Here is a 15,120-nt window from a genome sequence, read left to right as displayed (position 1 = left end):
TTCCAGGTGGGAGGTACGATACTGATGGCAGGCTTGGCTACTTCATCGGCACGTGGGGAGCTGGTGGCAATGGGTCTTCTGCATATGGATGGTCTCGCCTCTTGGGCAGCCTTTGATGTGCTGTACGGCTGTCGGTGGGTATTCTTCGGGTGGGATGGGCTTCATTCTTATGCAGCACTTGGCTGACCTTTCACACCTGGACTTATGGGATGCCTGTCATTTGGCCGTTTGGCCTGCTTCTTCTGGTTGTGGGGTGGTGAGTTGGGTTCCCATTCGTGATGGTGGTGGCTTCGGGCTGGTTAATGCAATACTTTAGTCAGTATGGATGGCGGTTATTCTGGCACTTTGACTTTCTGTGGGTGTGGTGCGGCAATTTAACAGTCTGCCTCATGCAGTGCCGGGTCTGCTGTACATCCTTTTGTCAGAGAGCCGGGTTTAGCGCTACTCCTCAGATTTGCATGCTCAGCCTTTTCCTGGGCTGTGCTTTGCCAATGGCAGGGCCAGTACCACTCCCGGGGTGGTTGCCCAGTCGCATTCCATGAGGATTCTGGTGATTCTCCAGTATGTCCTGGGGCTCAGGTTGTGCTTCCCCTGTCTTTTTTGGTGGGCTTATGGTGCAGGGGTGCTTCTATTGATTGGAGCAGAGCCTTTTGGATGGTGATGGGGGGGTTTGTAGCCTGTGAGGTCTGGATATGCATCAAGCGACTATTGACTCAGGGCATGGGAATGGCAAAGGGCTCTCGGGCCCGTATTCTGGTTTGCGTTTTCCAGTCTGGCATCAGGGTCCCAGAGCTCTTGTGGGGAGGGCTAATGGATCATTGCAGGGGTTGACATTGATGGGGGGAGTTCCTTGCCTAGCTTGCATCGCTCACTTTGGTTGTGGCATCTACATGTTGGTGGGGCTAGTGGTATAGCGTGGATCTCCCCTTGGTGTGCTGGTAGGGATGGGCACCGCCTGGTGGCCTCGGGCTTGCCTGTGGTAAGCCACTGGTTGACACACTTCTCCTATCCAGTTGTGCACAGGGAATGTGTGTGTGTGGTATCCTTGTGGGTGTGGTTTTCGCGTTCTTGCATCTGATGATTGCAATCCTGCTGTGCGGCTTGGGGTCCTTATGGACGGGGAGCTTCTGGTCTCCTGTGGGTGTCAGTCTTTTTATGTCTTGGTGGCGCATTTATGCTTCCCTTCTCTTGTTCCTTCTATTCCATGGTGTAAGGCTTTCCAAGTGGGGCACTTTTTTTTGGGAGGGGGGCAATCACTTGGAGTCTGGAGAGATGGCCCTGATGGGTCCCCTGTTCCTGCTTTTGGGGGGTTCTCGACGGTGCACTGGTGGGTGGGTAGTCCAGTTCAGTCCCTTCGGGTGGCTGTCGGGCCTATTTGGCTATGGAATTCTGACTGTCGGGGGGGGGGAGGGCTGATCATGGCAGGCAGTCAGCCTAGGGCTCAAGCTGCTTTGGAGCATAACTTGGGGGAGGCGGGGTCCAGGCTCTTGGACTGAGGGGGGGACAGTAAGGGGGAAATTTTCAGGTTATGGGGCATCATGCCAGAGGGGTGGTCGGGGTTTTTTTTGTGGGTCGGGCTACCTTGTGGTGATAGTGGGGGTACCTTTTTTTCTGCTGGGCCTGGGCCGCAGCTCTGTTGATTGGGAGGGCTGTAATTTTATTACAGGCCTGTGGTGATGATCCCTAGCTACTGGGTTCAGGGCTCATCCAGTGATGAGCGATTGTCTAGCAGTAAGCTGTGGGAGCTGATACCATTGGGTCCATGACACCCTCCCAGGCCCTTGCTGATATGGCGGGGCCAGGGGGATATATTTATTTGGTTTCTCATGGCACTTATGTGGTAGCTCAGGAGTTATTATTCTACTGTTAATGTCTGCATCAATTTTGGTTTCCAATAAGCAGAGCTGCGGTTGGTTTTTCCCAACTGAAAAATGTCTGTGTTTTGATTTATGTAGGTACATTGCCAAGTGATATATATATGCTGCTAAGAAAGGGGAGTAGAGGGTGTGGGGGGCCGAGAGGTCAACGGGGCCTTTCTAGATCCCAGTGTTAATAAAATCCTGAGAGCTTGTCTGAATGGGCACCAGTAATACAGGGCTGGAAAGCCTCATTGGCACACATTCGTGGACTTGTTGGGCAGTAAGGGGAGGAAAGGAGGGATCAGTGGATACAGAGGACAAGATAAGTGTAGCGAAGAAGGTAGGTAGGTTAGGCAAGGACATGTTCAGGAAGGTTAGGTTCCTAGAGGATAAAGGAATTGAGAGGTACAGATAGGAGTAGAGGTAGGTCATAGGGATAGTTAGGGACCACTGCTCAGGCAATAGGCCTGATGGGCCGCCGCGGGAGCGGACCGCTGGGCGAGATGGACTTCTGGTCTGCCTCAGCGGAGGCAACTTCTTATGTTCTTATGTTCTTAAGACTAGCTTGCCGACTAAGGAAAGGGAACTGATTGGTGGGGGAAGGAGAGTGATGGGTCTTGGGAGGGGTATAAAAGGTCGGGACCTCCAAGGCTCAAAGTCTGTGCCTGATTCTTGGGAGGCAGCTTTCCCACCCTCCCGCCATTTTAGTCAAATCTTCCACTTTCACTGAGAGACTGAGTTCCTCTAATGTTGAATCCGTCAGCTTGCTATCGAGACTCTGCAAGGCCTGCCAAATGAAATCCAGTGTCACCACCGGGGGAGTCTGAAGCAGCGGTAAACTCGCTGGTGCTCCCAAAGTCATTTGCTCATCTGTCTTTCCCACAGGCGCTCCTTCCTCCAGACTCAGGTCCAGGTCCGCGACTTCCGCCCCTGGAATCCCTGTCGGGGCAACCCATGCTGACATCGGACACGGCGGTGCGCTGGAGGGGACAACGATAATTCATGCCCTATGAAGCTGGAGGCTCCATCTTCCAAACTTCCAGCAGGGCCCTCTTCTCCTGGTTCCGGGGTTGTGAGCTGGCTCAAGAACCTCTCCAGGGTTTGTTGCTGCACCAGTGTGGAAGTTCTGAGCTGAGAGGAAGCCGTTCTCAAAACCCCCTTCCTTTTGGTGTGCAGCATTGGAGAAAAAAAAACCTGTGAAAGCAACCACGATATTGAAGAGTAGCAAGAAATTAACTGGCCCCACAAGAGAGGTACGAGACGCCAGGACTAACGTGCAGCCATCTTGGAGTGTTTGGCTTTTTTATCGCCGGCTTTGCGGTATTATCTCTGATGCTCATAGGAATTCTATGAGCATCAAAGCTTTTACCGTTGCAGCTGGTGATAAAAAAGCTTAATGTGGCTTCATGGAAGGGGGTTAAAGAGAATAATAAAATCAATTAATCAACCGCAGATCATTTGTAAATGTATTAACCTATTAGTTATTAATATAAAGATCTGAAATGACTATGGGGTCCTTTTAGTACGCTGCAGTAAAAGTAGCCTTAACATGCCCTTACATTGGTATTTCCTGTGTGCTACTGTCATTTTTAAAACAGCAGTAAATTGGCTGATTTTCCATTTTTTTTAATTAATGTCTATAAGCTAATGTTACCATTAGCATGTGACCTTTTAAAAAAATTACTAAGTGAGAACTTACCAACACCTATTTTGAAGGTGGTAAGGGCTCATGTGGTAATCCTGCACTAACCAGTTAGGCCCAGATTCTCAAAATGGCTCTGGAATTGGCCGGTGCCTGAAAAAAACAGTGCTGGTCACACTTCACTCAAAGTACATTTTAAGAATCAAGGTCTGCTTCAAAGATGGGTGCCAGAAATGTAGGCCAAGGTTTCACAGGCCTATATTTCAAGTACTTTTTTTTCATAGAAACATAGAAACATGATGGCAGATAAAGGCAAAATGGACCATCTAGTCTGCCCATCTGCAGTAACCATTTTCTCTTTTTCTCTCTGAGAGATCCCACGTAGAGAATGACACGGTGACAAAATTCATCACCGTTCCCGTTCCCGTGGATAACCGTGGGAAACCATCTTCATATCATTCTTTAAGGAGCGAGGGAAGAATTAGAATATGAATTGCCACAACCACTGACCCTCAAGCTTTGCTTTGAAGAATGCTGATATAGAAGGACAGAGGTTGAAATAGACACTAAAAAATAACATGGGATTATTTCTCACGGTTATCCGCGGGGACGGGAACGGTGATTAATTTTGTCACCATGTCATTCTCCCACGTGCCTATCCCAGGACCTTTTGAATTCAGACACAGTCTCTGTCTCCACCACCTCTTCTGGGAGACAGTTCCAAGCATCTACCACCCTTTCTGTAAAAAAGTATTTCCTTAGATTACTCTGGAGCCTATCACTTCTTAACTTCAACCTATGCCCTCTCATTGCAGAGTTTCCTTTCAAATTAAAGAGACTCAACTCATGCGTATTTACATTATGTAAGTATATAAATGTATCTCAAGATCAAAAAGAGTAGTGACAGTAAAACCCAAAAGATTCCAAAAAAATATCACTCACCAGCAGTGGGCTACCTCTCTAAGATCCAATATTGAAATTTAAAAAAAAAACAAAAACAGGTGGAGAAAAAGCCTCAAAATTTTTTTAAATATGCAGCAATCATTGATGATTCATAGCTGGCATTCTTTTCTTATCATAGGCAAAAAACTCACACCCGCAGCACAATGTAAAAAGATCTGAAAGGGAAAACCCCACTACTGTACACCTTATATATTTTTAAAAACTTTTTATGAATAAATATATGAAATATAAAGCTCTAAATGCAACATTGTTGACCAAGGAAGCAAAATAGTTAGCTTTGGCACCAGAGGACAGAACTGAAGGAACTCCACCATTATGAATTGCTACTTCTTTTTTCAATGGCAGGCAAAAACTCCCACAGCACACAGTCAAATCCAATCAAGTCCACAGCAGAGCCAAAGCCTCCAACAAGCACTTGTTTCACCAACACATTTGGTTTCTTCAGGGATTCTCAAAAAGCTTCCAACAGCCACAGTTTTCAACTTTAGAAGTTCACCAAACAGCTTTCACAGCCAAAAAATTAAACACCAGCTTCAACGTTGCATTTAGAACTTTATATTTCATATATTTATTCATAAAAAGTCTAAAAAGTTTGTTTTTTTTAAATGCATACTGTGCACAGTAGTGGGGTTTTCCCGTTCAGAACTTTTTACATTGTGCTGCGGGTGTGAGTTTTTTGCCTATGATAAGAAAAGAATGCCAGCTGTGAATCATCAATGATTGCTGCATATTTAAAAAGTTTTTGAGGCTTTTTCTCCACATGTTTTTTGATTTTCAATGTTGGATCTTAGAGAGGAAGTCCACTGCTAGTGAGTGACATTTTTTTGAAATCGTTTGGGATTTAAATGTCTCTATCCTATCTCCCTTCTCCCGCCTTTCCTCCAAAGTATACAGATTGAGATCTTTAAGTCTGTCCCCATACGCCTTATGATGAAGACCACGCATCATTTTAGTAGCCTTCCTCTGGACCGACTCCATCCTTTTTATATCTTTTTGAAGGTACGGCCTCCAAAATTCTACACAATATTCTAAATGAGGCCTCACCAAAGTCTTCACCAAACATCAACCCTACCCATAACCAAGCCTCTTTGGACATTCATCACTAGTAATTATTTGCAAAGATGTGATTCGGGTGCCTTGTTTTTGTAGGTGCTGTGCAGTGCCTACTTTTTTTCTTAATTAGTTTTCAATGTCACGGTCAGTTAAGTGGCCAATTAAACACTTAACTTAGGTACCATTTGGGCACCAACCGGCACCTTCTGAACAGTGCCGTTTTGAAAATCCAGTCTTTAGTGAATAGTCATGTGGATGCACTATCTGATTAGCTCAAGAATACCCACTTTGTCTTGACACACCCCTCCAACAAAAATTATTATTATTATTTTAATGGGCTGCTTGGGTACAAAAATTTAGAACTTACCACAAATTTCCTCAGCCTATCCCATGATAAGCCATTTTAATTTGCTGACACATTGAGTGGGAGTGAAGACTAATAATCTGTATATCAATGTATGCATATGAATGCTGCTCTTATACAATACGATCCGTTCATGCAAGATGTTACCTCGCAAGTCTGCCCCACTTCATTCGACGAGCATTAGTAATGTTAATTTTTGTGGGTCCTCAGAGGGCCACTACGCACTCAAATGTATCTCATAGTGCGGGGCTTTATGCACCCTTTCGTCACTGGACCTATATTTTTATATGTCTCATAAATGCTATTATCTAATTAAGCTGAAAGAACTTATCAAACAGCCTTAATTTACTTCATTCAATAAGTTTTTCATCAATATTCACTGGTCCTCAGCGGGCCACCACACACTCAAAAACTTTCATAGTGAATGGCTTTATGCTCCCACTCGTCATGGAACCAGCCCGATTTTATATTAAATTTGGCTTACATTAATAACGGTGATATATAAATATTTAAAGTACTTAGCTTCTAGTAGTAAGCTGTATAGGGAGGACGTGTTCCAAATATCAACATGTTTCGCCCATTAAACTCATTAGGCTTCATCAAGATATATACTCCCTAGAAATATAAAACAAGAACCTTAGTACCCACACTAACATAACATATAAATAGTGCCACCTTAATTTGCCAAATCATATCCATTAGATAGAATCATAGTTCACTCTCTCACCTTTCAATGAACTTGTAGCCACCATAGCATAAATGTGAAATGGCGGCCCAACCAAAAGTCACATGTTTTATACGTTCCCGCCCCCGACGTCAGCTCCCTACCATTACGGGAAGAAGACGTCAGACGCTGAAAACGAAATTTCCATTTTCATACTTTAAGGATATAGGTAATGCTAAAAAGTGACAGAAGGATCCCCCCCATACACCCACTCAGGCTTTAAAGCAGCGATATCCATTCCAACTCTGTGTTTAACCCATTAGGGGTAACGGTGTTTAGTCGGTAAATCCACCGTTGCTCTAACATGTTCAATCTCCTTTCCCAATCCCCCTCCTGTTGAGTAGCGTCTATATTATCAATAACCCTCCAACGTAAATGTTGGACCACATGGCCTTTATCCAAACAATGTTGGACAATGGGGGCTTGGACGGCAGCAGTGTTAATCCGCGATTTATGTTCATTGAGGCGGATATTGATCGCCCTCTTCGTGCGACCCACATACACTAGGTTACAGGGGCATACAATAATATATATCACCCGCATAGTCTTACAGTTAGTGTTGGCCCTAGATTTCCCCGACTGTGGATCTTTCCACTGAAAGCCCTCCAAGATAAGATCACACCACTGGCAGGACAGACATCGTTCATGGCCCCTTACCTCACTGGTATCTATCTTTTTCCCACCCACTCTCCTAAGGGCCTGACCAATGGTCCTGCCCCTACGGTAGGAAAAAAGAGGAAGTTCATCGAACCCCTCATGGAGGTTAAGAATGGGCCAAAATTGTTTGATTTCAGAGATTAAAACCCCTGACGCCTTAGAATAGGGCAAAACACAGACAAGCCTATCTTCTAAGGCCTATTCTAAGGCGTCAGGGGTTTTAATCTCTGAAATCAAACAATTTTGGCCCATTCTTAACCTCCATGAGGGGTTCGATGAACTTCCTCTTTTTTCCTACCGTAGGGGCAGGACCATTGGTCAGGCCCTTAGGAGAGTGGGTGGGAAAAAGATAGATACCAGTGAGGTAAGGGGCCATGAACGATGTCTGTCCTGCCAGTGGTGTGATCTTATCTTGGAGGGCTTTCAGTGGAAAGATCCACAGTCGGGGAAATCTAGGGCCAACACTAACTGTAAGACTATGCGGGTGATATATATTATTGTATGCCCCTGTAACCTAGTGTATGTGGGTCGCACGAAGAGGGCGATCAATATCCGCCTCAATGAACATAAATCGCGGATTAACACTGCTGCCGTCCAAGCCCCCATTGTCCAACATTGTTTGGATAAAGGCCATGTGGTCCAACATTTACGTTGGAGGGTTATTGATAATATAGACGCTACTCAACAGGAGGGGGATTGGGAAAGGAGATTGAACATGTTAGAGCAACGGTGGATTTACCGACTAAACACCGTTACCCCTAATGGGTTAAACACAGAGTTGGAATGGATATCGCTGCTTTAAAGCCTGAGTGGGTGTATGGGGGGGATCCTTCTGTCACTTTTTAGCATTACCTATATCCTTAAAGTATGAAAATGGAAATTTCGTTTTCAGCGTCTGACGTCTTCTTCCCGTAATGGTAGGGAGCTGACGTCGGGGGCGGGAACGTATAAAACATGTGACTTTTGGTTGGGCCGCCATTTCACATTTATGCTATGGTGGCTACAAGTTCATTGAAAGGTGAGAGAGTGAACTATGATTCTATCTAATGGATATGATTTGGCAAATTAAGGTGGCACTATTTATATGTTATGTTAGTGTGGGTACTAAGGTTCTTGTTTTATATTTCTAGGGAGTATATATCTTGATGAAGCCTAATGAGTTTAATGGGCGAAACATGTTGATATTTGGAACACGTCCTCCCTATACAGCTTACTACTAGAAGCTAAGTACTTTAAATATTTATATATCACCGTTATTAATGTAAGCCAAATTTAATATAAAATCGGGCTGGTTCCATGACGAGTGGGAGCATAAAGCCATTCACTATGAAAGTTTTTGAGTGTGTGGTGGCCCGCTGAGGACCAGTGAATATTGATGAAAAACTTATTGAATGAAGTAAATTAAGGCTGTTTGATAAGTTCTTTCAGCTTAATTAGATATTTGTCTACATCTTCATTTGGAAAGTGGATTATTTGAGTGCTGGAGTATTCATAAATGCTATTAACATAACTTAAATATAAATATGCTAAAAGTAGTTAGCTTAGTGACGCTAGTCGGGAGGGTAGAAAACATCAGTTATCCAACATGTTTCGCCCAAATGACAGGGCTTTATCAAGGCTCCCTCTCCCTAGAAAAATAAAAAATATATATGTATTTTTCCTATATGCCTAGCCTTAATAGGGAGCCTTGATAAAGCCCTGTCATTTGGGCGAAACATGTTGGATAACTGATGTTTTCTACCCTCCCGACTAGCGTCACTAAGCTAAGTACTTTTAGCATATTTATATTTAAGTTATGTTAATAGCATTTATGAGACATATAAAAATATAGGTCCAGTGACGAAAGGGTGCATAAAGCCCCGCACTATGAGATACATTTGAGTGCGTGGTGGCCCTCTGAGGACCCATAAAAATCAACATTACTAATGCTCGTTGAATGAAGTGGGGCAGACTTGCAAGGTAAAGTCTTGCATGAACGGATCGATTTATGATAGTACTCTTCATTCAAAATATAGGTGAAATAAGTGCCTAGGTTTTCATTATATGGCTCTTATCCAATATACATCCCTGTGGGGCTCATTTTCAAAGCACTTAAGGGCAAATTGTATAAGAAGCGCCCAAAAGTTAGGCACCTATATAGGCACTGTTCAGCACGATTCAAGTAAAATTGGGTGCTGTTTGTGAATCGAATCATGCTGAGTGGCACCTATTTTGGAGGCGCCCATTAAATAGGCCAGCTCTAGGCACAACTAAAAGTTAGGCGCCCATGCAAGCGCTTAAGCAGGCTTAAGAGCAGTGATTCTGTAAGAAGGTGCCTAATACATAGCCATGTCCATGCCTAACATGCATAGCGCCTATTTTTTTGAAGGCCGCCTACATTTTTATAGGTGCCTTCTTATAGAATTGTGCTTTCTTGATAGGTGCCTAGGTTTCAATCAATGCTGATTAAAAAGCTTAATTGAGCTTGTTGATCAATTTAGATAGGTACCTATCTAGTTGGGCGCCTCCGAAATAGGTGCCTAACTTTAGGCGCTGGTTACAGAATTGGGCCTTAGACTTACAAAGTTCCACAGGTTACCTTGCAACTTTGTAAATCTAAATGCTTTGGAAATATGCCTCTTTGTATTAATGTATTACAGCAAAATTGCTATAAATATTCTCTATCACACACATTAATCAGGATGTAAAGAAAGAACCAATTACAAAATAATTAAAACTGAAATTCTGACATTGCCATGTTTCCACAGGACCAATATTGACAGTGCAGAATGTTTATTTCCCTTGTGACATTCCTTTTCCACATTTCCTATTACTTATATTTCATCCATCCTCACCTGAACCAATACTCAAGTTTCCACTCTCCCCTTAATAACTGAACCTCTTTACCCCCTAATCCCTGAGATCTATTGGCACTAACTTAGCTTTAAAATTGTCCTGTCCTGCTTTTTTTCCCCCCCCAGGATCCTCTCTCCATCAGCACCCTACCTGCTACAGAACTACTGGGCCGGCATTCACATAATCTTTTAAAAATAAGATCCCCCCCCCTGAGTCCCCCCAACTATGGCCCCTCTTTCCCTCCCCCTCCTCTTAGCCTACAGAAAGAAGTCTCAACTGTCAGGGTAGGCTTCCCTTGGCCTACCTATATCCTTTGTGGTCCAGCAGGGTCGTTGGAGTCAGGAGCACAGCCCCCTCTCTCCTGCCTCTTGTGGAGCCTTTCAAATGGCTGCTGCAACCCCAATGCAGCCACATCTTTTTTATATATAGAATTACCATCTAAATGTCATATAAGAGCAATTTGTTTTGTGAAGACATAGTATTGTAGTTACATAATAGTACATGTGACCAGGTGGCACTCCCAGGTTCAAGGGTTATGGTTTACAGAATCCTACAGATTCCACTATTTACAGATGGTCAATGAAAGGTGATGATTTCAAGACAAAGGAAATGGTTTTCTTTCTGAACCTGAAGTTCCAAAGAAGGACTGAATGAGAGTAAAGCTTTTTCACTCCAGCGCTCTATGCCAGACAGTTTCTGCAGGAATTCTTCAAGTGTTTGAAAACATTGAGAAATAGATTTGTGTGGGAGAATGAAGGGCACTGCTAGTTCCATTTATAACCAATATGGCTTGGGCAGTGCAGTAAATGGAGTCTCATCTGCAGCAGATGGTAAATATCTCACAGTATATGAATTTCCCCAGGGAAAAGGCTCATTTTAGCCTCATTGCAAGACTCAACATGGCTGTGAATAGTCTGAACCATTCCCGACTGTCTCTCTTCTATTGTAGGAAATGAAATTGTTGTCCACTGTTCTTTCCTCTCTAATCTGGTGCTCTGCATTATTGTTATGTTTTCCTAATTTCAAGGGCCACATTAAAAACTACTTATGTGGCAAGTGCTGGGTATTGGTCACCTAAGCATGTTTTCTTTAATTTCCTGAGCCACAGAACAGATATGTTTTGGCCTTATTGGTTACTATGGAGGCAGTCCCTTAAATGGAGTTCTTTAATGGCATCTGTGCACTAAGATTCCATTATAGAACACTAATGTAAGTTGGCATAGGTGGCCTAAGTTCAGTTGTGAACGTTTATGCTGTCAATGGAAGTGGGCCTGCCTACATGCACCATGTGCAAAGTATTATATGAGTTACATACATCACTTGCAGATACACCCATGGCCCACCCATACATATTCCTCCTGCAGCTAAATGCTAAAGCACTTAAACACTGCCTTATAGTGCACAGTCAGACATAACTACAAATTATTGATGCCAATGGCATACATAACTACTGCATACATCTTAGCACCAATTTATAGAATTACATCTTAAATGGCTAATATTTATACATATACCGCCTCCTTTACAAAGCCGCACTAGTGTTTTTAGCATCGGCCGTGGCGATAACCGCTCGGATGCTCATAGGAATCCTATGAGCTTCGGAGCTGTTACTGCAGCGGTCAGTGCTAAAAACGCTAGTGCAGCTTTGTAAAGGAGGTGGATAGTTTGAGGAAGAGATTAGAGGTAGTCAGTGACAGGGGCAGAAACTATGGGGCAATTCTATAAGCGGGGCGCTCCCTTATAAGTGTCCCAGTGCAGTACAATGCAACCTTTTGTTATAATTATATTTGGGCACCCAGTTTCCATTAAAGAGTACTAGAATATCCAGCATGGGCACACCTAAAATTTAGGGGTCAATTTTAAAAGGAGTTTAACATAACATAATATTTTAGTTATATACTGCAATACACCCAAAAAGTTTGATGCAGTTAACATGTCCAAAAATAAAATGGAAATACATTAAAAATACAAGATTCAAGATTCATTCACATTTTTTATATACAAATGAGCTTTCAATTTATGCCTAAATTGCATATATGATAAAGAAGAGCTAACAATTGGAAGTATGACTCAATTGAGCTGCATGGAAAGATAATAACTTCCCAACATAAGCTCGAGGGAAGAGAGGGAAAAGAGAAACCAAGATTACTTTTCAAAGTGTGGGCAGCAACAGTAAAATCAAATGTATCCATCATATAATTTGGTAATAGACCATATAAGGTCTTAAAAATAAAACAACCAAATTGAACCAATGAACATACCTCACCTGGAAGCCAATGCAGTTATCTAAAAATAGGATGACAAATGATCAAAATTTTTAAGACAAAAATAAGTTGAACAGCTGAATTTTGAATAATACAAAGTTGATTATAATGCTTCTGAGGAGATGTAAGATACACAAGATTGCAGTAATCTAAGATGCTGAGTATCAGATATTGAGAACAGAATTCAAAACAAGAGTGGGAATGTGCAGTGCAGTGGTGTGTGGTGCAGTGGGAATGTGTGGTGCAGCACCCTGAGGTTGTGGGTTCAAATCCCACACTGCTCCTTGTGACCCTGGGCAAGTCACTTAATCAAAACAACTGGAAGAAATAATTAGAACCACTAAATACCAAAAATAACTTTATTTCCTTCTGCTCAGTTTGGGATAATAAACAACAGACAGACAGGTGGAGGAAAATGGGAAGGCCCAACATTTTGAAGAGGCAGGCCTGCTGGCAGGAGGGAGTTGGCACCCCTCCTGACAGTTTTCACCAGCAGAGAGCTTGCCATACCGACAAACCTGATAGAAGTGATTAAATACCCCCCCCCCCCCAAGCCAACTAAGAACCAAACTAGAAATGCCCATCATATCTAAACAGGGTAAAAGAATGACATGATCAACTAGATCAAAAACTCTGCTAAGATCAAATTGCATAATAAATTCTCCTTGTCCCCTACTAAATAATTGATATACAGTATGCCATTCAACAATGATGCAATAACTGTTTCAGTGCTAAAGAGAGGGTGAAATCCTGATTAAGAATCATGTAATATATCATGCTGTTCCAAATAATTAAGCAAATGGTGATATACAAATCCTTCTAATAATTTTACAAAAAAGGAATGAAAACAATTGGTCAATCACTAATCTAAGATACTAGCTCTTTACAATTTTTTTTTTTAATCAAAGGTGTTATCATAATACAGTATGTCCTTTATTCTCTGGGAAGGTGCCAGTCTCCAACATTGCATTTGCCCATCTAAATACACCTAAAAAAAACCATGAAGGGTGTCACATAATCCCCCTGAAGGACATGAATCAATAAATATTGTACATGAACATATTTATGCAATAAGTTTTGAAACAAATTAAGATCATGGTGGGCAAACTCATTCTAATACATATCCCCTTGATGAATCCTAAAAACAATATCATACGAACCTTCATCCAACATACAATTAAAATTGAATGATTGGAAAGGGTCACAGTCTATGAGTTTTTAAAATAATTAGCTAGTTCATTTACAGAAGATGGCGTTTCCTACAGGGGACAAACAAGTTTAATAATATTAGTTAAATCAGCTACTGGTACTTCCTGAAGAGTTTCTTACTGTCAATATAACATTCACCTACCAGTTTTGAATAAAAGGCTCTACACTTGTCTTTCAGCATCTGTTTATAAGTTTGTACAGCCTCACGGCATTGTTCTCTATGATAGAGTCTGATCTTTACACCAAATTCACTCTATGTGACATACCGTATTTGCTGGTATATAGGATGCACTTTTTTACCCTCAAAATGCAGTTAAAATATAGGGTGCGTCTTATAAGCCGGTAACTTCCCCATTCGCTGGAAGCAGTGTTTTCTCAACCCCCCCCCCCTGTGCAGCATGTTTCCATCCCTCCTTCCCATCCTGCACAGCAGAATCCAACTGACCCTCTCACTGCCAGGCCGACATACCTCTGTTTCAAACTGCAGCGGCGGCAGCACTGAACAGGCTGCTTTGCGGCCTTCCCTGCCGGATCCTTCCCTGTGCCACATCACTGATGACAACACTGATGCAGCACAGAGAATGCTCCAGTGGAGAGGCTGCGAAGCAGCCTGTTCAGTGCTGCCGCCGCTGCAATTTGAAACAGAGGTATGTCGGCCTGGCGGTGGGAGGGTCTGTTGGTTGAGAAATGTTATGATATCTGAAATTCAGTTTGTTGAAGGATGATCTGTAATTTGTTTAAAAATGTAGAAAATTATTTTTTTCTTAAAAATGTGTACGCCACTGCATCCTATACGCCGGCAAATACGGTACATTACTCTTCAATTTATGGAGTTCCTCATCAAACCATTTATCAGACTTATGAACTCTCCTATTACACACTACATTCGGAGCGAGCTTGTCAAAAATATCAATACTAACTATCCCAGTTAGAATAAAATTCACTTGAATCAGAGAAATCTTCAAAGTTATTATTAAATTCTGACCCGAATATAGAAGCTTCAATGTGTTCTCTAGAAATAAAGATCTTAAATAGTTTAAAACTATGGGCTCCTTTTACAAAGGTGTGCTAGGGCCTTAATGCGCGCAATAGCGCGTTTTTAATTCCCAAGCGCATTAGCCTCCTTTTTAGGAAGCGGTAATTTTGTGTGTGCCCTAAAAACCCTAGCGCACCTTCTAAAAGGAGCCCTATGTCTCCTTGATTCTTGCCACAATAAATTAAACTTAAATATAAAATGATCAGACCATAATGAGGAGACCCATTGCCTATCCTGCAAAATACTAGGAAAGATAGTATCAATTCCAGATAAAGAAAAAACGTCTAATTGATGTCCCTTCTGATGTGAAAGTAAGGGCAAGGGAAGCACATAACCCAAAGATTTAAAAAAATTGAAAAGTTCCTTTAGGGGCTGAGTTGTTGTAACTCAAGATATAAATAAATATCTCCTAGCAATAAGGGGCTGAAAGGGAATTACATGATACAAAATCTCCCAAATCATCTTGTGTTACTGCCCACTTCCCAGGGGAAGGGAGGTACATAAAATAAAATAA

The sequence above is a fragment of the Geotrypetes seraphini genome, chromosome 10, assembly GCF_902459505.1.
Source record: "Geotrypetes seraphini chromosome 10, aGeoSer1.1, whole genome shotgun sequence".
Lineage (NCBI taxonomy): Eukaryota > Metazoa > Chordata > Amphibia > Gymnophiona > Dermophiidae > Geotrypetes > Geotrypetes seraphini.
This window is presented reverse-complemented; position numbering follows the sequence as displayed.